Source organism: Xyrauchen texanus, chromosome 26 (assembly GCF_025860055.1).
Source record: "Xyrauchen texanus isolate HMW12.3.18 chromosome 26, RBS_HiC_50CHRs, whole genome shotgun sequence".
NCBI classification, from domain to species: Eukaryota; Metazoa; Chordata; class Actinopteri; order Cypriniformes; family Catostomidae; genus Xyrauchen; species Xyrauchen texanus.
Genome location: NC_068301.1, coordinates 6,572,977 through 6,595,937, shown reverse-complemented (window position 1 = coordinate 6,595,937; position 22,961 = coordinate 6,572,977). Strand labels below are relative to the sequence as shown.

General features: G+C 36.8%; 1 pseudogene; it reads left to right on the top strand.

The window, feature by feature from the left end:
* Positions 1-18,718, top strand: part of LOC127619845 (carcinoembryonic antigen-related cell adhesion molecule 2-like) — a 29,238-nt pseudogene extending 10,520 nt beyond the window's left edge.
* The last annotated feature ends 4,243 nt before the right edge of the window (positions 18,719-22,961 follow it).

The window sequence follows — 22,961 nt, the reverse complement described above, 5'->3', positions numbered from 1 at the left end:
TGTTCTGGAAGAGGCCTTAAGTGGAACAAATATCACCAGCCCTGGCTCACTTCTCATTGCTGGCATTAGCACGGTCAACCTCACCTGTGCGGCAGCGGCTGGCAAAGCTGAAACTGTGGAATGGTTGAAGGATGGCAAACCTCTCACTCCTGGCGAGCGTGCCATACTCTCAGTGGACAAGAGGACTGTGACCATTGTTAAAGTTGTTAAAGAGGATGCCGGCGAGTACAAATGCCAACTGAAAAACCAAGTGAGCCAAGATCAAGCCACCTATAAGATGGTGATCAATTGTAAGTGTAGAAATTTAGAAAAAAGTATACTTTTGTTGAAATACTGTCTGTATGAACTGCCCTTCACAATGTGCATCGTCTTCTCTTTCTTTGTATGTCTTATAGGGTGCAATTATTTTATCTCCTCTATGTAGGTAACTTACATAGTGTCCCAACCAAGAACAGTGCTCTAGCAACAAAGCTATGCATTTCTTCCACGATCATCAGAGTTTTTATTTGAGTTAGAGCGATAATCGATTTCTCTGATATTTTTGCCAATATTCACACTTTTCTATTTAATCAGTTATCGGTTCAGTCAGTTATTGGGTCTTGAATACCAAGTCTGCCAAACAATGGATAATTAAAAATCAAAAAAGAATTGCATCCAACCAACAGTTAAAAAACTCTCATATTTCATGTATTGTTTGCATAATTATGCAAATATATTACTTAATTATTAATTTGTAAATTGCAGAAATAAAATTGTAATTCAAAAGTTACACTTTTTATCAGAATTGGTCTTAAAAAACAAAACAACATAATTCGATCTATAGTTCTCCTGCTAAAAACTGTAATTGCAACAAGACATTTGTTGATCCCTTGGTGCATTGGTAGTAAAGTCACTTTGTAGTGAAATTTTGTTGATCCATTCTCAATGGTTGAAAATCCTTTTGCACTGTATACTAAACATCAACTATGTTCTGATTGGCTTGGATTTGGTTACTTTACTCTGCATTATTACTGTCAGTGAAGACGGAAACATTACTTGATGCTAGAAACTTGTTGTATAGTGCTTGGTTAGGACAGTGTTAGTCATCCTGATTTGTGTGTCAGCTCTCCTTTCTAGTCTTGTCTAAACGTTGACCTCAATTGTATGCAGATGGCAGTGGTTAGCTTACGTTTGTATTGTTCTGGCCAGTTTCTTTGTGTTTACTCTAATACAGTATATACTGTAAATGTTGACCTCCCTGACTGAGCTTATCTCTCTTATGTCAGATGGTCCAGAGAATGTGAAGGTGAACGGAAAGAATGCAGTGAAGTTTGATGAGGCCATAGATATATCCTGCTCTGCAGACTCCGTTCCCGCCAGCATCTATACATGGAAACTCAACGAAACGATGATGGACTTCAGCCTGGCAAGCTTGCGCATCGAAAAGGCCAGTCTCAAGGACAGTGGGACGTACACATGTGAGGCTCGCAACCCCATAACTGGAATGACGATGAAAATGACGCACAAACTCGCAGTGACAGGTAAATGTGGCAAATTAAAGGGTAACTAAACCCTAAACCAACTTTTTTTAGTTAATGATCTGTAAGCATGGGGCTTTATTAGTACTGGTCATTGATTCAAGTAATTTTTTTGACATTTGTGTATAAAGTGTTTTAATTCTACAATATATGGTGTAAAAACGTCTGAGTGCTGCCCTCTTCAGGTTGAACGGTGGCTACTGCAGTTGAATTTTCCTATTGGCTGTTGCGGTGCTCGTGGCGTAAGCGGTGACAGCTGACGTAAGCAGGTTCCAGCTCACCACGCCAGATTCATGTACATGTCGTCTTGCGACCGTGTGAGGAATAATAATAACATAGAGTCTGACAGCAGCTGTCAATTAATCCGGCACTACGAGTCTCAGGTGCCCCCACCCCACCCCCGCTCAGCCCGCTACTCGGTTCGTTCCCTCTATCCCCGCCGGGGTCTGCCCACTTTTCCAGCATTTTCAAATATTTCTAGTGGGTGGAGTCAGACTCTGAGCAGGTGTTTAGTTACCCTTTAAGCATTTTTTGGTCAAGAATGCATTCTTGTTCTTGACTTTTAAAACTCAAAATTCACATCCCAATTCATGAAGTTCATATACTGACAAGTGATGGATCTATATATTGCCCAGGCTGATTAATTGGCCGATATTTAGATATTTGGAGAGTATAGGCATTTTTTTACATAAGTGTTCTCGTTGTTTAATGAAAAGTTTTATTGGAAATTCATATTCTGATTAGTAAAAGACCAATATACCGACAAGCCAAGCCAATTTTGAGGTTATCAGCATCAGCCTATAAATGTGCCCTTCAAATAAAAGAATTGTTCAGTTCCAAAATCTGCCAACAATGCATGATTACAATTTGTTTTATATTTTAAAGGAATAGATTATCCAAAAATTAAAATTCTCTTATCATTTACTCACCCCCATGCCATTCCAGATGTGTGTGACTTTCTTTGTTCTTCTGAACACAAATAAGGATTTTTAGAAGAATATGTCAGCTATGAAGGTCCAAACAATGCACGTAAATGGTGGCCAGAACTTGAAGGTCCAAAAACCACTTAAAGGCAGCATAGAAGTAATCCATAAGACTCCAGTGATTAAATCCATATCTTCAAAAGTGATATGACAGGTGTGGGTAAGAAACAGATCAGTATTTATGTTCTTTTTTTACTATTCTCCTCCCTACCCAGTAGGTGGCGATATGCCTGAAGAATATGAAAGTGGAGATTTATAGTAAAAAAGGATTAAATGTTTGATCTGTTTCTCACCCACACTTAACATATCTCTTCTGAATATATGAATTAAACCACTGGATTAATTTGATGCCGCCTTTATGTGATATTTTGACCTTTAAATTTCTGACCACCATTCACTTGCATTGTATGGACCTTCAGAGCTGAGATATTCTTCTAAAAATCTTTATTTGTGTTCAGAAGAAGAAAGAAGGTCATAAATATCTGGGATGGCATGCGGATGAGTAAATGATGAGAGAATTTTCATTTTTGGGTGAACTATCCCTTTTAGTGAATTAGAGTAGATATTATGCAAAATTAATTTTTATTTCAGTCATATTGTTCTCAATTCATTGGCCATGAAAAAACAATGGATCACTGATATTGACTATATTATAACTACCAGGTTTTACAAGTATTTGTTATGCCGTTTTAGTACTGTATACTGTGTGGTTTTCAGTTGCTGTATGTGCAGTTTATGTATGTTTTGAACTAACTATATACTTCATCATGTTTTGCAGAGCGTGGTCAGGTAGACACAAGCCTTTCTGGGGGAGCTATTGCTGGAATTATAATTGGTGTGATCGTGGCTATAGTCATCATCACTTGTATCGTTATCCGCAAGAGAAAAACTCAAGAGTGAGTCTAAAATTAATTTCTCTCTCTTCCTCAACTTTCTAATGGTGTTAAAGATGATTTAGCTATCCCAGTTTCCAACACATTAGGGGTGTAAATGACAAAGATTTGAGATGATTACGATCGTATATCTAACAATGACGATGCATCATGAAATCTGAAATTTAGTCATGATTCGATTGGATTTAAAATGCTCCTTTTTCCCTTTAATCTGGCGTGTTCCACATCTGTTGAGAGAAGACTTGTACAGTATTAGGTATTAATATAGTAATGATAATCGATTATTAAATTCTGTGTTCGATGCATTGAAATTTCTTTGTCTTAACGATGCATTTTTACACCATTTTCAATTTAAGCTTCAACATTTGACATAATATAGATGTCCATAGAATATAATTTCTATGAATTAGTTGTCTATTCTATTTGAGGTTGGATAATTTTTTCTAGGTGGATGAACTTCTGCTTGTGCAAAAAAAACATAATGTTTGATGTTAAAATACTTTCACCTGTGCCAGCTCTATGCAGAGACACCTATAAGTAATTGGTTGATTCCCCCAAAAAGTTTAAACACTGTTTGCATTGCTCTGTTTGTTTGAGCATCCCAACCAGGGGTGTGTTTCCCAAATAGCTATGTAACTCACTGCTTAACCACCAAAGTATGATGCATCATTGGAGAAATTAACTAGCTAGTCATGACTGTTTCCTGAAACCATAGTAAATATGTCGCACTTCCATCGTTCAAACCATGTTGTTGCAACAATAAAGAGCTTTAGTTAATGACGTTGGGCGGAGTAATAAAGTCTGCGAATATCAAATTATAATAGCTTATTTACACATACTACAGAAAGCTGTTTAATGTGTGAAAGCTGCTGAAGACTTGACAGCTGCGTGCACTACTTGCAAGTAATGCAACAGATCATTGCGCTGCAATAGTGGGTTCTCCCTTTACCTCAGACTTTGGGGTTCCCCCAACGCACTTGAGCACATTCGCTCATGTACTATAAAAATGCTGCATGGACACATAAGCTGTTCTCTGACAGAAGCCATATATTTGTTCATGCTCTTTCTCTAAACAGCCTTTAATACCTTAAACGCCTGCATTTGCGTTTATGTGACGTTTCAGAATGCCACATTTCTGCAAAACCCCAGATTAAGTTTAAGTGCATGTAAACGGTGTCAAAGACTTGACCGAATGAAAGAAATATATGGAATAAAATATATAAAGCCTCACTGAATCAAATGATGTCCACACAGCAAACTAACAGAACAATGCTTCTAACCAGAGGTGGAGAGCTGTAGTTGCAACCATGCAACTTTACGATAATGTTTGCGAATGTTCATTGGAACTACGGTTTCGGGAAAAAGCAAATTAATGAACTATGTTGGTAACGATGGAACTTTCAACCATAGCTGTCTAACGATGCTTTTGGGAAATGCACCCCAGTTTGACATAGCCGTTAGAAGCATAGTTTGAAGACAAGCATAATTGTGCTTTACTTTACAGGCACAGAAATGGCACACTTAACCTTTACGAAAACATCTCTCTCGCTCGCTGTCTCTGCCGTTTCAGAGCATTCTCTCCTTTATGCTCATGTCTCATTCTTCTCATTTCTCTTCGCCCTCAGACATGCCAACATTATCATTAGGCAGTGTACCTTCAACACTTTACATGTTGACATCACAGGATATGGGGGGTGGTTTCGACATGGCATGAATATTTCAGACTGTACACCTTCACACAGTTCACCTGTGTTGTAATACTGTAGGTGACTGTCATGAAGGATATGTTGCACTGCACCACGTACCAATTATTTTCAGTCGCGGTGATTCACTGGAAAAAGGTTGAGCACCTAAACACAAAGTATAGCTTCTCTTTTTCTGTTTAGCAAGAAAACACTGGTTGATTGTTCTTTCAAAACATCAGTCTTTTATAATGGTGTTAATGTGGTGGCAGAGTGCTAAAAATGTTGCAATATTATTCAGTCTTATTCGTGATATGAAATACAGAATTTTGATAAGGGTTTTTTGATAATGTTATCACAAGCAGTATACATAAACTTCAAGGTTTTCTGTAATTTTTTTCTATGGAACACAAAAGGAAATATTTGGAAGAATGTTTATGCTGATCTTTTCCATACAATGAGTGCGTTTACATGCACGTTCTTGCAACGATTGTGCTTAATAAGCCAACAACACATGCGGTTATGTAAACACAATATACTGCGTTACTTTATCGGCGTAAAGGCCATAAATGGCTTATGAATAATCCGATCGGCACGGGTAGATTTTCAATATTCTAACCGGCTCATCCAATGCGCACACGTGTTTAGTGCATGCCTCTTCACGGTTTGACGTCAAAAGCGGATTTCTTGCCTTGTCAGATTTTTTAAATAAGCTGATTTTAGAGAGTAATAAGCGCATTAGTGTGCATGTAAATGGGCTCAATGATAGTTCATAGTGATCATGACTATCAAGCTCAAAAAATTGTCATAAAACACTATACAAGAACCATAAAAGTAGTCTATATGACTCATGTGTTACATTCCAAGTCTTCTAAAGCTATTTGATAGCTTTGTGTGAGGAACTTAAATCTTGAAGACTTAGTCCCCTCCACTGTAGCTCTGAAATCTGATTCACATTTACTTTCAGTTTTAAAAATGGCATGCCATTGCATTGTGGTAAGTTTGGCCTAATTAACCCGTTTAATCCCACCGGTCACAATTGTGACCGTGTCTTTTTTCTTATTTCTGGAAGCTCTAAAAGTGTTGTTTTTGGCTCTGGGCAAGAAATTCAACTTTTAAATGAAAAAATAGATAGTCTTGATTAAAATGTATCAATTTCATGTGGCTAGTGCAAAAGGTCACATGAACAGATCAGTTTACTTCCTGCTTGCACATCTAGAAGAAGAGGTCTTCCTCAGACTATTACAAAAAGAAGTAACTAAAATACCTTAATTAACAAACAGAACTATCATATTTTGTACATATATTCTTAAAAGGGTCTACTACTAATATATTTTGAGAACTATACTCCTATATATTTTGCTCGTAAGAGGTGTAAATTTGTTAATGGTCACAATTGTGACCGGTAGTATAACACAGTGTTTCAATTGAAATCACAGGTTTTAGCTGTTAATCCTAGTTATCATTTGTTTATTTTTACACCGTTTAAAATTATCAGATGTGTTGGACCTCCTAGGCGTACGTGACACCCCAAGTGTTGTGTGCAGCATCACCGTCATTCCTACACTTGAAAAAGAGGCAATTGAAAGTGACTGTGATAGTGATGGCTCATATTGGGAGTACCAGGGTGAAACGGCCCATTTACCAGATAGACTATTGAAGGCGATGCAGAGGTGAACTATCTGGAGGATGAGACAGATGTTCATGAGCTCATGAGAACCAATTGGTGTGCCCCACCTCAATCTCCACCCCCCCACCTCCCGCTGCAGCAGTCGGTGTTGAAGCAAACGCGCTCCCACTGCCATATCTTGGCGAGTCTCCCACCGTGACCAGCCAGAAAAGGAGACGCCCTGAGGAAAATGAGACCCCGCAACACCAAAAAAACAGAAAACATCTCTTCAAAATATGAAAAACAGGGACAGAGTTTTTAAAAGATCAAAACGACCTGCCACGTCCAAGATTACAGCTTTCGTGTCCTATGGCCCGACTGCAGAAGAGTGCATAAAGCAAACTAGACCCGATCCAGTCGATTTGTTCCTGTTGATGTACCCTCCTACTCTGAGGGAGCTCAATGTTGAGATGTCAAATATCTATTCAATGCAAACCAAAGGGAAGACACTTGATCTGAACATGGATAAGTTGCTGACTTTCTATGGGGTTCTTCTCACATCTGGCTACAGTTCTGTGCCACGGCGGCACATGTATTGTTCATATGACCCTGATGTCTACAATGAAGCCATCTCAAATGCAATGAGGAATCGCTTTGATGAGATAATGGCCTCAATCCAAAAAGTTACTATTATTTTATGTTCTAAATATGTAAAGGTCTAATTGAAGAATTTGTATGAATTCTGACTATGCTGTTTCCCACCGGTCACTATTGTGACCGAGTATAAAACCTATTATTTCACTAACTTAACCAACATAAAATCAAAAAAGGCATAACGTTTGTTTGTCAGGGAGGTCTAAGGAGTAAAATACATGTACTCAAATTGCAAGAAAAAATTTGGGATTAAACGGGTTAATGCCAAAACGATATTGGTTCTCTGGTGTATCGTGACAGAATGTTGAATATGCTGGACTGAGAATGAGATTTAAGTTTTTCTTTAAATAACAGAATAAATCTGTAAATTTCAACCTGTTCCTCATGCATAACTACATGGCTTTAGAATACTTGGAATGCACTTGGAATTCTCCTTTTGTGTTCCATGGAAAAAATAACAGCATGCATGTGGGTTTGGAATGACATGAGGGTGAGTAAACAAGTCAAGTCAAGTCTTTTTTATTTGTATAGTGCTTTTCACAACACAAAAAGCAGCTTTACAGGAAATCATGCTATACATAATTATGTATAGTGCAAGACATGGTTTACATTTATAAAGTAAGCGTTAAGGTCCAGTGTTTTAAAAATTCAAAGAAAAGATTTTTTATGAACTTGCAGATTAATGACTTATGTCTTTGAAGTCCATCCTGGATGAAATGCAGAAGTTTATATAGATGCATTGTCCTTTGTTAGTTTGCTGATGAAGGCTTTTGTTGATACAATGAAATCATTTGTATTTTTAGGTGAACTATACCTTTAAGGGCTGAACCTTTTAATTCTCTTCTCTTCCACCAAATTCTCAAAGTGGTCAGGTCTGTTTGCCAAGCCTCCTTCTTAGACGCATTTCACGCCTCATTTGTCTACACCTGTTATCGAATGCAAATGACAGCATGGATTTTCTACCTAAGCAACAGAGATATACAAACAAGAGCAAAGACGGATTCTGAAAAAAATGAATCTTTTGTAAATGTAGTTTTAGTTTGGAAATAGCTGACAATTTTGAAAAAGCTAAGAACTGATATTTATCATTGATCGTATCAGATGGGCGATACCAGTGTTGAAAATGTTTGTCTTGTTGTACGTATAGTAAACGTCTGACAAAAAATAAGGAAAAGGCTTCAATATCTATGAAATAAGTGTCCTACATAAATGGTTCTGATACCAATTTTGTTAACTATTCTGCCAGGGAAACATAGAATAGTACAGGAAATACTGGAAACGTAAAACAAAGCTCAAAGGGATATCATATGTAAGTGCACCGGCCAACTGGGTTAAGTCTAACAGAGAGATATATATTTATTTCATAGGAATCTAGCATGACCTGTACAGTTACCTTGAACCCACTCACAGAACTAAAAACACACACACTTGCACACTGTATGCAAACCACCCAGTTATAGGTGTCAAATCAATGATCTCATTCCACAGTTCACAGTAGTTCCTTTTCAACTTCAGATACTTTTTAAGAACTTAAGTTTTTGTGAAGAAATGTAAAGAGTCTTTTTAGAAAGACTTATCACATCTTCTACAGCTGGTTTCTTTTTTGAGTGTATGTCGATTGTTGTTCACCTGTGTCAAAATGCTTCCTGGAGGGGCGAGAAGCATGACACACCTTCATTTGTTTTTTGATGTCTGTCATAGATAACTCCTAATCTCATTTCATTTCATCTTCGGTAACCTGCAAGTGTTGTTTTGTCATCTTTATTAATAGGTTATTTTGTTTGGCTTTGACAACAGATTATAGTTATAAATAAGCTGCGTTTGAATACAATCATCTAAATTATTCTGTCTTAATTTACTCACCCTCATTTTTAGCAGAATGTTATAGCTGCTCCTTTCCAAACATTGAAAGTGAAAGGTAACCAAAGTTTTCAAGGCAAGATTTCTCACACAAATCTATTGTATGGCTTCAGAAAGATTGGAATAAGGCACACAGGTTATATGGACTAATTTTATTATTATTATTATTGCTTTTATGGTGTTTAATTATTCTTTGTTGGAGCTTGACAGCCCCTTGTCCCCATTTACTTTCATTGTATGGAGATCAAATGGAAAATGTGATCCAAAATATCTCAAATCAATATGGAGATCTTTGAGGAATATAGTTGGAATGTTAGTCATGTCCACACCTCTCTCTTACTCACGCTGTCTCACCGTCTTACTCTATGATGGTTTCTTTTACAGTTTCAGCCTGGCATGACTGGCTTTCTGTTTCTTGCTCATTTCGCTGTTATATGTTGTGCATGTCAATGAAGTCATACAAACACCATGTGCATTTTACCTGTTTGCCATAGTATGAATTTTTCAGAAAACAACACAATATTTTAAAAGCACTATGTAGTGTATAATTTGATTGTAACCAACAGGACTTGAAATAACAAATGCAAATGAGTAACATTTGGCTCTGTCCCAAAAGCTAGTGACCTTCATACACAGACAGCATTTTAAGGCATCAAAAATATATTTTTTACAGCTTTTATTAAAGGTGCTGTAAGCGATTTTAGTCATTCTAGAATTTCCACAAGCTGTAAAGCTGATCCGTTTGATTAGCCACGCCCCATTTTTTCCAAAACCCACACTCCAAAGATACCAAATTAGCTTTATTGAGACAGACATGAGCAGAAACGGTTTTCAAAAACAACGGTAGCAAAATAGCGCCCTCAACTGAATAAGTTGAGCAACATGGCATAGAAATGGAGTTAAGCCTCAATATTTCACTGCAACTACAATAGGCCTACAATGAGAAGATGCTTAATGATTGACAGGCAAAAAGCTTAATTGTCTGTGGCCCGCAGACACATTTTTATTTGCTGTTTAAAGAGTCTAGATCTGTCACAGAGATGGTGAGAAATCTCATGACACATATTTCAATATCTTTCAGGGTGTAGCTAAATATTTTGCATACCTTTCCATGAAAAAAATAGCTTACAGCACCTTTAATCTTTGCTAATGTTAGTTTATAAAAATACAATTGTTCATTGATAGTTCATGTTAGTTAATAGTGCATTAACTAATGTTAATTAATACTATTTCCACTGGAGTTATATGGATTAATTTTATGCTGCCTTTTTGAAGCGTTACAATTTTGGTACTCGTTTACTTGCATTGTATGGCCCTACAGAGCTGAGATATTCTTCTAAAAATACTCATTTGAGTTCTGCAGAAGCAATTAAGTCATACACATATGGGATGTCAAGAGGGTGAGTAAATGATGAGAGATTTTTGGGTGAATTATTCCTTTAGATCTAATTATATTAGACTACTTTGAATTACTTATGAATTTTTAAGCTTATTGGAGAATTGTTTTTTTTAGCTTAGCAACATGCAACATTAAAATCTATTGGAACCAATTTGAGTCTCCCGAGTGCTTCTTGTGATGAGTGTAATTTGTGTGGCATGCCAAGTTGCTGTCTATATATAGATAGAGCGTTCCAATTCTGTGTGGGCTTGCATATGAGGTTCTGTTTAAGTTAGGATGCTGCCATTGTTCTTATGTTTACAGTAATGTTGATTACACCCCATTCTTTCACTAGCCTTTTAGCCTCAGGCTGATCAATAGTTGCCTTTTTTGTGATTTTTACCTGATGGTATAATTATGTCATTTGTTTCTCTGTATACAATATAATTAAATCCATCTTAATCTTGCCAAGGTTGTCCGTCCAATTTGTATACATTCAAATACATTGACATAAGTGCCCTTTATTGACTATGACTGATTTATGTTCCCTATGTCTTCTTTTAGCATTCCATCGCCATATTAAAGCAAGATCTTACGATGAGGTGAACTGGTAAGTCTTACTCTGATGGCTGGCATTATTTATTTTTTTTTTTCTCAAGGAAGCTATATGCATTACAAACTTCAGGCTTTTGACACCAGTTTTCTCTAACCTGCATGATTCTTCCAGCCTAACTTTCAAAAAGCCCTCTTTATCAGAAATAAGTATTGGTTTTGGCATCAAGAGTGACTCCCAGCATGCTGATTAAGTGTCTGACCTAGCTCTTTGCCCTTTAGCAAAGATATGCTTGAAGTTCCTTTAAAGGAGAACGGAGCGATATACAAAGGAGTGGCTCTACTGTTTCAAGAAAACTCGTTTTCACTTCTGTTTATTGGGTGTGGGCTGCTTTCTGCAATGGGATCCAGTTTTACTCTTAGCATGGAATTATTTTAATGGCAAATATTACCTTTATTTTAACGTGTGTTTATTTAAAGCTGCATTTGATACTTTTGGTCTCAAAGATGTGGCTGGGTTAGTCCCAAAATTGTCACTCATGTAAACTACCAGTTACAAATTTGGACACACTTGTCTAGTTTTATTGACAAATATAAATTGTGACTGTACACATAGGAACAAATAGGCTCCAAATTACTCCAAGATTTACGTGTATAAAAACATGTGCAAACTAGGTCAGAGCTGATGTACTAATGTATTCTTTTAAAGATTTATGTCCTGGCAATTTTTGCATGTTTCCCCGAAATGAATATTCCATTTAGAGGGGCGCCTCCAAATGTGCATAATAAAGGGCGGTCTAGATGCGAATTAATCAGAGTGTACCCGCAGAGTGATTTATAAAGCCTGAAAGTCATTTCAGAATCGAAACTACAAGAACAAATTAATTAGAATGAAAGGCAGGTATTAATCTGATTTGCACTGTGCATTATACTGTCATTGTGACAAAAAAGAGACTTTGATAATATGTAGAACACCCTTCATTGATACACATAAATTAATACTCGTGAAAAATATTTTTTTATTATTTTTAAACTCAGTATCATAACTGATAACATCATAAGTCTACTAACAATTTATGCCCAAATAAAAGTAGTAGAAGTATTTTAAGTGCTGGTTCTTTCTAGTAGGCAGGCCGATACGCACCTGTATGCCGAACAGGTTTCGTCTTGAGCCTGTGAAACGAACAGGGAGCGCAAGTTCTTCCCGAGTCTCTCTCGTGTGCAGCCAACTTTGCCATGGTCAGGATAATAGCGGTTTGAAATTCATATTTAATTTAATTTAAGTATACATAACGTGTACATAATTATGAACATATTAAGTCAAGAGTGTTATGCATTCTCATCAACTACTCTTACACTTGTTAAATAGCAAGGATTTTACAATGATATCATACAATCCTAGAAATAAACATATAAATGCCATACTTAACAAAAATAAAATGGTTTTTAGTGAGAGCTGTCTTGTAACTGCATTTGGTGCAAGTACAACAAGCAAAAGCCTCCTTTTGGCGTATTTGAGTTTTCTTAGTAAATCAACTGCAAAACGCCCATGATGCGCACAGGCAATTTCATAGATCGCACAAGCAAATTAGCACCTGTTATTTGAGATCTTAGTAAATTGGGGCCATAGTGTTTAAAAAGCATCTTAGGATGCATCTCTTTAAGTTGGTTGAGAGAATAAACAGTGTGTGCAGAGACGGAATCTAGATAAAGTGTGGCGACTTTGAAGAAGCTAAAATATAAAATATAATTTCTTTCATTTGTTTTCCAGGCCACTTTCACACTAATCTGTTTTCGTTTAAAAGCACATTGATTTTGTACGTTTATATCTCCCATCCACACTAGAACAGTGTTTTCCTCTACTGAAAACAGAGCTTTGAAAATACTCTCCATAAATGCATTCAGTACTTTGGAAAATTATGACATGAGGAATCTAATAATTGATGTTCCAAACTTTAACAGATTAATGTGGATGTTGCCTCAGTAACTACATATTTTACACTCTGCCAGTTGTGTTAGTATAGTACTGTAGTACAGTATAGTCTAATAAGGTATAGTATAGTGTATTTATAGTATAGTCTAATCTAATACAGGGTATAGTCTAATCTAGGACAGTATAGTATAGTATAGGATATGATAGGATAGGATTGGATAGTAAAGTATAGTATAGCCTAGTAAGGTATAATATAGTACAGTATAGTATTGTATAGTATAGTATAGTAGTCTTGTATAGTCTAGTAACGTATAGTATACTCTATATCGGATAGGATAGGATAGGGTAGGATAGTACAGTATAGTATAGCCTAGTGAGGTATAATATACTACAGTATAGTATTGTATAGTATAGTAGTCTTGTATAGTCTAGTAGTGTATAGTATACTGTATATCATATAGTATAGGATTGGATAGGGTAGGATCGTACAATATAGTATAGCCTAGTAAGGTATAATATAGTACAGTATAGTATTGTATAGTATAGTAGTCTTGTATAGTCTAGTAGTGTATAGTATACTGTATATCGTATAGGATAGGATAGTAAAGTATAGTATAGCCTAGTAAGGTATAATATAGGACAGTATAGTATTGTCTAGTATAGTAGTCTTGTATAGTTTAGTAGTGTATAGTATACTGTATATCATATAGGATAGGATAGAATAGAATAGGATAGGATAGTAAAGAATAGGAAAGCTTAGTAAGGTATAATATAGTACAGTATAGTATAGTATAGTAGTCTTGTATAGTCTAGTAATGTATAGTATTCTGTATATCGGATAGGATAGGATAGGATACGAAAGTATAGCCTAGTAAGGTATGATATAATGCAATATAGTAAAGTCTAGTATTGGCTAGTTTGATATAGTATAATATAGTATAGTATAGTATAGTCTAGTCTAGTCGTGTATAGTATACTGTATATATCATATATTATATGATATGATTTTGGGGCTAACCCAGCCACATCTTTATAGTGTAGTACAGAAAGGTATAATATAGTACATTTTAGTAAGGTATATTCTAGTGTATATATAGTATAGTTTTATCTAATACAGAGTGTAGTCTAATTTAGTAAAGTATAAAAAAGTATTACTATTTAAAGTATAGTACAGTATAGCCTAGTAAGGTATAACATAGTTTAGGATAGTAGCCTAGTATAGTCTAGTAAGGTATAGTATATATAGTATAGTGAAGTACAGAAATGTATAATAATACAGTATAGTCTCGTAAGGTATAGTATATTTTAGTATTGTAAAAATGTGTTTTGTTAGAGATCCTACAAATGTGCTTAATGTAGTAACATCTAAATTAATTGGTTTCAAATAAAATTGTGGTTTAATATACCTAAATCATCTACATTAGGTAACACTAATAAAAATAATTTAATGGTTAAATTGAGTAGACATAATGTCTAATGATAATAACTGCAGGATAGCAATTTTTACAGAGTATAGTGTAGTCAAAGTGTGTCCAAAATGGTAGTGTACTATATTATCATTGTTTGTAGTGAGAAATCCATTAAGTAGATAACCATAAATCATGTACAGTTGAAGTTTACATACACCTTAGCCAAATACATTGAAACTTCACAATTCCTGACATTTAATCATAGAAAACATTCCCTGTCTTAGGTTAGTTAGCATGAGTACTTCATTTTAAGAATGTGAAATGTCAGAATAATAGTAGAGAGAATGATTTATTTCAGCTTTTATTTCTTTCATCACATTTCCGGTGGGTCAGAAGTTTACATACAATTTGTTAGTATTTAGTAGCATTGCCTTTAAATTGTTTAACTTGGGTCAAATATTTTGGGTAGCCTTCCACAAGCTTCTCACAATAAGTTGCTGGAATACTGGCCCATTCCTCCAGACAGAACTGCTGGAACGGAGTCAGGTTTGTAGGCCTCCTGGTTCATACATGCTTTTACCAGTTCTGCCCACAAATTCAAATTCAGAAATTCAAAATCAGATTGAGGTCAGGGCTTTGTGATGGCCACTCCAATACCTTGACGTTGTTGTCCTTAAGCCATTTTGCCACAACTTTGGAGGTATGCTTTGGGTGATTGTGCATTTGGAAGACCCATTTGCGACCAAGCTTTAACTTCCTGGCTGATGTCTTGAGATGTTGCTTCAAAATATCCACATAATTTTTCTTCCTCGTGATGCCATCTATTTTGAGAAGTGCACCAGTCCCTCCTGCAGCAAAGCTACCCCACAACATGATGCTGACACCCCCATGCTTCACGGTTGGGATGGTGTTCTTTTGACCATCTTTTGACCATCAAAAAGCCTCAGCCTTTTCCTCCAAACATAACGATGGTCATGATGGTCAAAAAGTTAATTGTGGCATTTTTATGGCAGTTTTGCAGCATTGGCTTCTTCCTTGCTGAGCAGTCTTTCAGGTTATGCCGATACAGGACTCGTTTAACTGTGGATATAGATACTTGTCTACCTGTTTCCTCCAGCACCTTTACAAGGTCCTTTGCTGTTATTCTGGGATTGATTTGCACTTTTGCACCAAACTACGTTCATCTCTAGGAGACAGAATGCATCTCCTTCCTGAGCAGTATAATGGCTGCGTGGTCCCATGGTGCTTAAACTTGTGTACTATTGCTTGTACAGATGAATGTGGTACCTTCAGGAATTTTGAAATTGCTCCCAATTATAAACCAGACTTGTGGAAATCAACAGCTTGTTTTCTGAGGTCTTGGCTGATTTCTTTTGATTTTCCCTTGATGTCAGACAAAGAGGCACTGAGTTTGAGGGTAGGCCTTAAAATACATCACAGGTACACCTCCAATTCTGTACACCTCCTATCAGAAGCTTGTTGGCAAATTGTCTAAAGGCTTGATATAATTTTCTGAAATTTTCCAAGCTGCTTAAATGAACAGTTAGCTTAGTGTATGTAAATGTCTGACCCACTGGAATTGTGATATAGTCAATTAAAGTGAATAAAAGTGAAACAATCTGTCTGTAAACAATTGTTGGAAAAATTACTTGTGTCATGCACAAAGTAGATGTCCTAAATGTTTAACTATAGTTTGCTAATATTAAATCTGTGATGTGGTTAAACAATTTGTTTTAATGACTTCAGCCTAAGTGTTTGTAAATTTCTGACTTCAACTATATCTTTTCCTCAGAATCTTCAAGACCAAACCTTCAGCAACTTATCAGTCTTTTAATCTGCAAAAGCCCTCTAACAAGGCAACTGGAAAAACTGCCCTCACATGTGAAGTACAACTGCAGTGTTGGCTGTTTTAACAGCTTAATCAAAGTCCAGAAAGCCTGTATGTATATATATCCATCCCTCTCCATTGTTTCTCTTTTGTGTACCCAATTACCTTGTGAAAACAGACCCTAATCTTAAGGACATGATATGGGATGGAGGGTAAGAAATGAGACTGTTTACCCCAAAGCTTTATTCTCACCTTTATCTGCATTTGGACCCCATCACTTCCTTCCCTTGGCTGAAGTGGACAGCTTTCTTTGTTCCTCCAGAAACATGATACAGCTTCCATCACCTCCTCAATCTTTCACCCAAACTTCAAACAATGGACCGTCACGGTTTGACATCTCAGAGGTCCATTTGAAAGAGCTCTACATTGGGTGATGAAATGCACTTTCAAATGCACTGAGGGTTGATGAGACTTCATGTTTGAGATCTCAACGCACCCACAAGGCACTGAAACATCAAGATTTTAAGACCTGTACAACATGCTCGGAAGTCCCAAGGCAATGAAGAACAGGAATGACTAACTTGAAGCCAAAAGCACCACAGAGTTGTGACGGAAATCATTCCAACATAATACATGCCTTACAGCACAAAAAACTTGCGCTTCAAGCTTCTTACCACCTTTTCCGGTTTTACCATTCTTTGCTAGACTTTTTATTTTTTTTAAATCTTCAAAATCATTTCATTTGATTTTTGTGTCCCAGAGTGAGCCTTACACATTGAATTTTGAGAGTAAAGCAAGCTCCAACATGCTCGAACTTAAAAGCGGGGGGAAAAAATGCATTTCTGCGGACAACGACATACCACAGTTCTGCAGCAAAATTGCTACTCTGTCCTTGGGCGTCCCCACAAAGATTCATTCTGCTGTAATCAGGATTCCAATAGATTCAAAGTCTAAAACAGGCCCATTTTAAAAATCACCTTGACTTGAGCTGACACACAAAAATGTCTGAAGTTTAAAACTGAACACACTAGGTATTTATTGAAAGTGAGACATATCTGATCCTGATTCTTTCTCTTTTTTTTTTGACTGACCTTTGACACCCTATATGGATACACAAAGCTTAAGCAGTGATTTTAAAGATCTTGTGATTATCTGATTGATGTTGCTTGGATCTACATGCACGTGTATCTACGCTAGAGATGCATTTATTTTACTGAAACTGTAAGGATCAGACAGGGACTTCATAGCATATACAGTGGCCCCAAAATGTATTTGGAGACTGAAGCCACACTTAAAAATGTATGAATGTCTTTGCATTATATAACATAATATCAAATCAAGTGGCATTTATTTTAAAGAAATAAAGCAAACTTTTCAAGCAAAACATTTCACAGAAATACGTTTGTTAGGTTTCAAATAATAAAAACTTTAGACACTTTCTGGTTGTTAAATTCAAATCAACTTGAGACCAGTTGGTTACAATTAATTGCAAAAATGACTCAAATTAAAAAGTATGCATTAAGTGTCCCAAGTTGTCCAAATATTTTTGGGGCCACCTTATAGTATGTACATCCAAATTCATAGCAAAAACACTAACAGTTATTGCATATTGGTATTTTCTCTTAGCATTATATACACAAAGGCATAAAATGCTGAGATTTATAACCTTGTGCAAACCTGTTGACAGTTTATCCCCGGCAGTCTGTGCATGTTTAGTGGTCTGGACTGTTGGCGTGAAGAAAGCAGTAATCATAAGAGTCTGACTAAGATACACTGAATTAGCAGTTAGTTTGCATTGTGCCACATTGTTGAGACAGACGTCCTTGGGTTGACCAAACAGAATGTGATGATTTAACAGGGATTAGATGGGAACTTTTGCAACAAATTATTAGATGTTGTATTAAATGGAAAATATGTTTTACACATTGATAGGATTGTTTAATTCAAGTGGTTACTGAAATGCAATTGGGTTTTAGAGGGATTCCTGTTGTTGTGCACAACAAATTTTGTTCAGTGCTTTAAGTTATTCAAATTAAGACTCTATAGCACACTGAACATTTGTGGGTAAAGTACATATTTTCGTTTTCACAGTATATGTGGTGTATTCCGAACAACGTCCGACATTTGTGAAATGTTCCACGGTTGTTTGCAAGGTGTTTATATTATCACAAAATTAACAGTGCATCCATGTTTTATAGCCTCAATGTTGCTTTTATTGTAATTTATTTTCAAATGTTTTGCCTTAATGTAACTTATCTTTTATATGTTAAACAATTATTATGTTTGAACTGGCCCACTTTTTTGTATTATTCTTTGAAAACAACATAAAGGATTGATTTAATACATATGGTACATTGACAAGTTTGTACATTTTGTATGGAAGAGGATGGATTAAATTACATTTTAAATAATTGAGTTGGTTGCATTTTTTTATTTGTTTTAGAAAAGACTCAAAGGCTTCCCAAAAAATTTTGAGTATGTATATTTGCACATATACTTGTGCTTTTGGAAATGGAGGTACTGTAAAGATACTGTAAAGGCCACTAACTCAAAATTTAGCATATGCTTTTAGATTTAAAACTGCAGTGTCTTAAATAGACCATTCTCCTAAAATGAAAGTCATTAATTTACTCAACCTCATGTGTTTCCAAAGCAGTTACACTTGCTTTCTTTGTGGAACACAAAAATAAATGTTGAGTATTAGCCTCAATCACCATTCACTTTCATTGAGTAAATGATGACAGACATTTTTGTGTGTGCTGTCTCTTTAAATTCAATACTTGAACACAAGTGAGCATATAGAATTGTATTTAGCAGTTTAGTTTATACTATTAAAGACCGCTTTATGGATGTTAACAAACACGTGGGTAGGTGTGAAGGAGCTTTATTGAAGTGTACAGGTCTCCTTTTAGACTTGACTTAAGTCAACACACAGATCCTTAAAGCCAAGGGGCGCTGGGTGTAGATAATACCTTTGCTGTGGGAGAGTGGATGTGAATGTGTAACCATTAAATAAATGTACATGTCAAAAAAGGACATGTCACTGTCAAGATGGACTGTAGCCCATTCTGAACTGTAAGCGCCACACCCTTCATTCAATGGAGGCTTTTGGTTTTACTCCAATACTGTTTAACTGATATATTGCAAGCTTGGTTTAACCTAAAGTATGCACGAATGGTTTCTAACTGGTCTTAAGAGCCATAAAACTCAATCTGTCAAAGTCTGTATTTGTTTCTTGCATGCATTATTCGTTCTGTGACCCTTACAAAAAAGTACCAAAAATAGTTACTGCAGTCATTGTTATTACAAAACACTGCAGTACCTTGATATAAATGTAGCAACTAATATCAACAAAGAAAAAGAAACAAAATGAGATTTGTGTTCCTGTAGCACAACTGGAGCATGGAGCTTGCCAATATAGTCGAATGACAACTCGTAATAAATCGAATGACTTGGTTTGTACGAAAAGGTACAACTTATAGACCAAATATGAATTAATACAATAAGGGCATTAACTTTTAGCCAGCCTCCTATTCAACACTTTATTTCAAGCAGTGGCTAATTCTCAGGGCCAGCAAAGCCTTCTCTTGGCCTAACATGCCAAATAAATAAATATTTTTCATCCTTTCATTCTCAATCACCTTTTTGTATTTTTAATCGCTTTCCACTCTTAATTAATCTACAAACATATAGAGAAAAACGTTTAAAAAAGTCTATCTAATCAGAATTTATTCCTTGATGCTTACAAGCAAAGTGTGACAACTGTTTCACAAATCAAATGTCCGAAGCAGTGCGTGAGTCTGAGCTCCACCCCCTCAGAATTTCTACAGAATCCCTCAACAGTGCAAATGAATGAGCAACTAAAGTCAGACTGTCAGATTCATCAGCCAATCAGATTGATTTATTTGTTCTTGGTGGGTGTGATCTTTAGGATATGTCCCGGTCAAGACCTTCTAGCTGGCCTTGAGTGACGCAATCACACTTTATGTGATGTAATTTGAAAGCGAAGAGCGCGAGATCTTGCTGACGAGTCGACAGTCATTACTGCCACTATTGCCATTGAGATCCTTATGGATTTAAAAACACAAGATGTTCTGCATGTCTGTGTGATTGCTTAATTTATTAAACAGGAAAGAAGGACTGATTTTCACTTCAAGTAAATTGGTAAGTGTTTTTGCGTTGTCATAGCAACATCAGGAGTTTTCTAAGTGTAAATTAGACTACTTGAGCATTCAGAGTCAGATCAAGTTTTGAAAAGTGGTGCTGCGTTCCATTCAACTCGGAAAGTCAGATTTTACAACTTACCTACTTGGAAAAGTGGGATACATCTTTAAGTCAGAATTACAACTTGTAGGCTCCTGCAGAAATTCTCAAATCCGATTTTGCCGAGATACAGGGGCATGATGTCACACAAACATGTCGACACTCAGGGAGATTGTAAAGGGATTAATGGAAAGGAGGAGGTGAGAACCGGCTTGACGATATAAATAATAGTTCAATATAAAACTTAAACAAAGACAAACACAGGGGAGGGGTGTTCTTTCCGCCCTGTCTGCCGGCAGGTCATCCCCGTATAACTGGATCAGGGAGGGGACAAGGGGAGGGAATAAAAAAAATAAAAAATGTGGGACTTACACGCTGTAACAGTGGTTGTGCCAAATTAACAAAACATTTTAAAAAAGAGAGGGAAATGCCAACACAGAGTGGCAGTGGGAGAGAGAGAGATAGGAGAAAAAAAATGTACTCAACGGTTCTCTGATTAGCCGTAACTTGGTCCCCGGCCACTCCTCCACCCTCTTGTGGACGGCAGACATGCCTTCCCCGGGTGGATCCGAGCAAGTCCTCCGGCCCCTGGCGGACGGAATGCCCCCCCCCCCCCACGTTTTTGGTGGACGTTAGGGAGCTCCTCCTCCCCTCGTGGTAGGCGGCCGTTCCGCAGTTTCGAGGCGCCGGGCTCCTCCGTCCTCCGGTGGATGGCCGCGGCTGCTCCTTTCAGGTGGATCATAGTGGCGAGAACTCCACTACGGCGCATCCCTCCTCCTTCCTGGAATTTGGCACCAGTGTAAAGGGATTCATAAAACTTAAACAAAAATACAAACACAAAAAGCTGTCGGACAGCTGTCCGTAAATCTCTCTCTCTGTCCCACTGCAGTCTCCAGTCAGCCTTTATTCCTCTCTGAGGCTTGATTAGCCTGATTAGGGGCCGGGTGTGTGGAATCACAACCCGGCCCCGCCCTCTGCCCAGCCACAGAGATATACAAAGTGATAAACATTCATTTATTAAGTAATATCGATAAATTTGTTTGTTTCCACATTACATTATATTAAAGCTTGTTTAACAAACGCCTGTTGCAGAAACAGGTGTATAAAACATTATGATCTCTTTTGATAATCGTACACCTGAAGCACAAATGCTAGCGCTGCAGCATTGTTTATCAGTTTGGTCGCTAGGAGACACCTCTAATGAGAGTCAAACCCCTGCTATGCTAACGGGAGCATTGCAGTTACGAATATCGGGGAATGGAATGCATTTATGGTTGGAGTTGTTAAGTAGGAATATCCCACATCCAACTTGAATGGAATGCAGCATAACCGTGTACCCTGACAAAACGAAATTTATTGCGAGCAACATTTAAATCACAAATATTACTAGATAGATTTTACAGGTATTTCATATGATTCATATGAAAAATTATGATTGTTGAATGTCTGTTCGGGAGATTTTCATTTCACTAAACAGTCATGCTGCAGTTAAAATTAGGCTTGCTTGAGCATTTCTGGCTTTTGTGCGTGGACGTATTTTTAAAATGTCAATTGTTATTACGAGTTAGCTGCGACATAATGTATGATGCCCAAAGGCATAGGATGTCTTATTAATTGTGAAACTGTGTTTTCTTAATGTCATGAATCACACTGAAGGCCTAGACTTTAAATGCACGGCCAGCCACCTATTTTAAGAAAGGAAACATCTGAACAAATTTGGCTATATTATTTAGGTTATGCAATACAAATGAGTGACCTATGTCAAAAACATGCAATTCCCTCGTCTCTAAAACCTCTCATGATTAGGTTTAGAATTCGGGTTAGGGGTAGTCTTAGCATTAGGTTTGGGTTACGGGTTAAACTTAGGAAGAATTGCAATGCAATTTACCATCGGTACATTTTTTTTTCACTATAGGAGCAATTTTGCAGTGAGTATATTTTAACAGCCCACCTCATTCAGTAAACAGCCTGAGGACTCGAATGAAGACTTTCAAGTTTTTGTCTTCTCACCCCTCACTCGTCCACAATCTCATACAATAGCTCCCCTCCCCAACACACTCTCCATCTCACTCATTGTCTTTCGACAGTATCAGTCTTTTTGTTTTTCTGCCTTCTTGGAATCAAGCTTTTAGGGGAGGAGATTTCAGATCTCCTGCTCTTTAGCTACAAACCGGTTTGCCTACATTATTTTGTGTAAATACGCTATCCAGTAATTTGCCTGTAGTTTCTTTGCATACATAGAGTATGTGTGAAAAAGAGCGAGGGGGGGCAAGACAGTGTTGTTGTATGTGTCTTTTGAATTCCACTTGCTTATGTAAGTCCCAAAAGAACAAACACAAAACTTTTGTTTGTACATAACCGCATTTGGTTCATGCTTATTTTTCTCCTATTGAAGTTAAC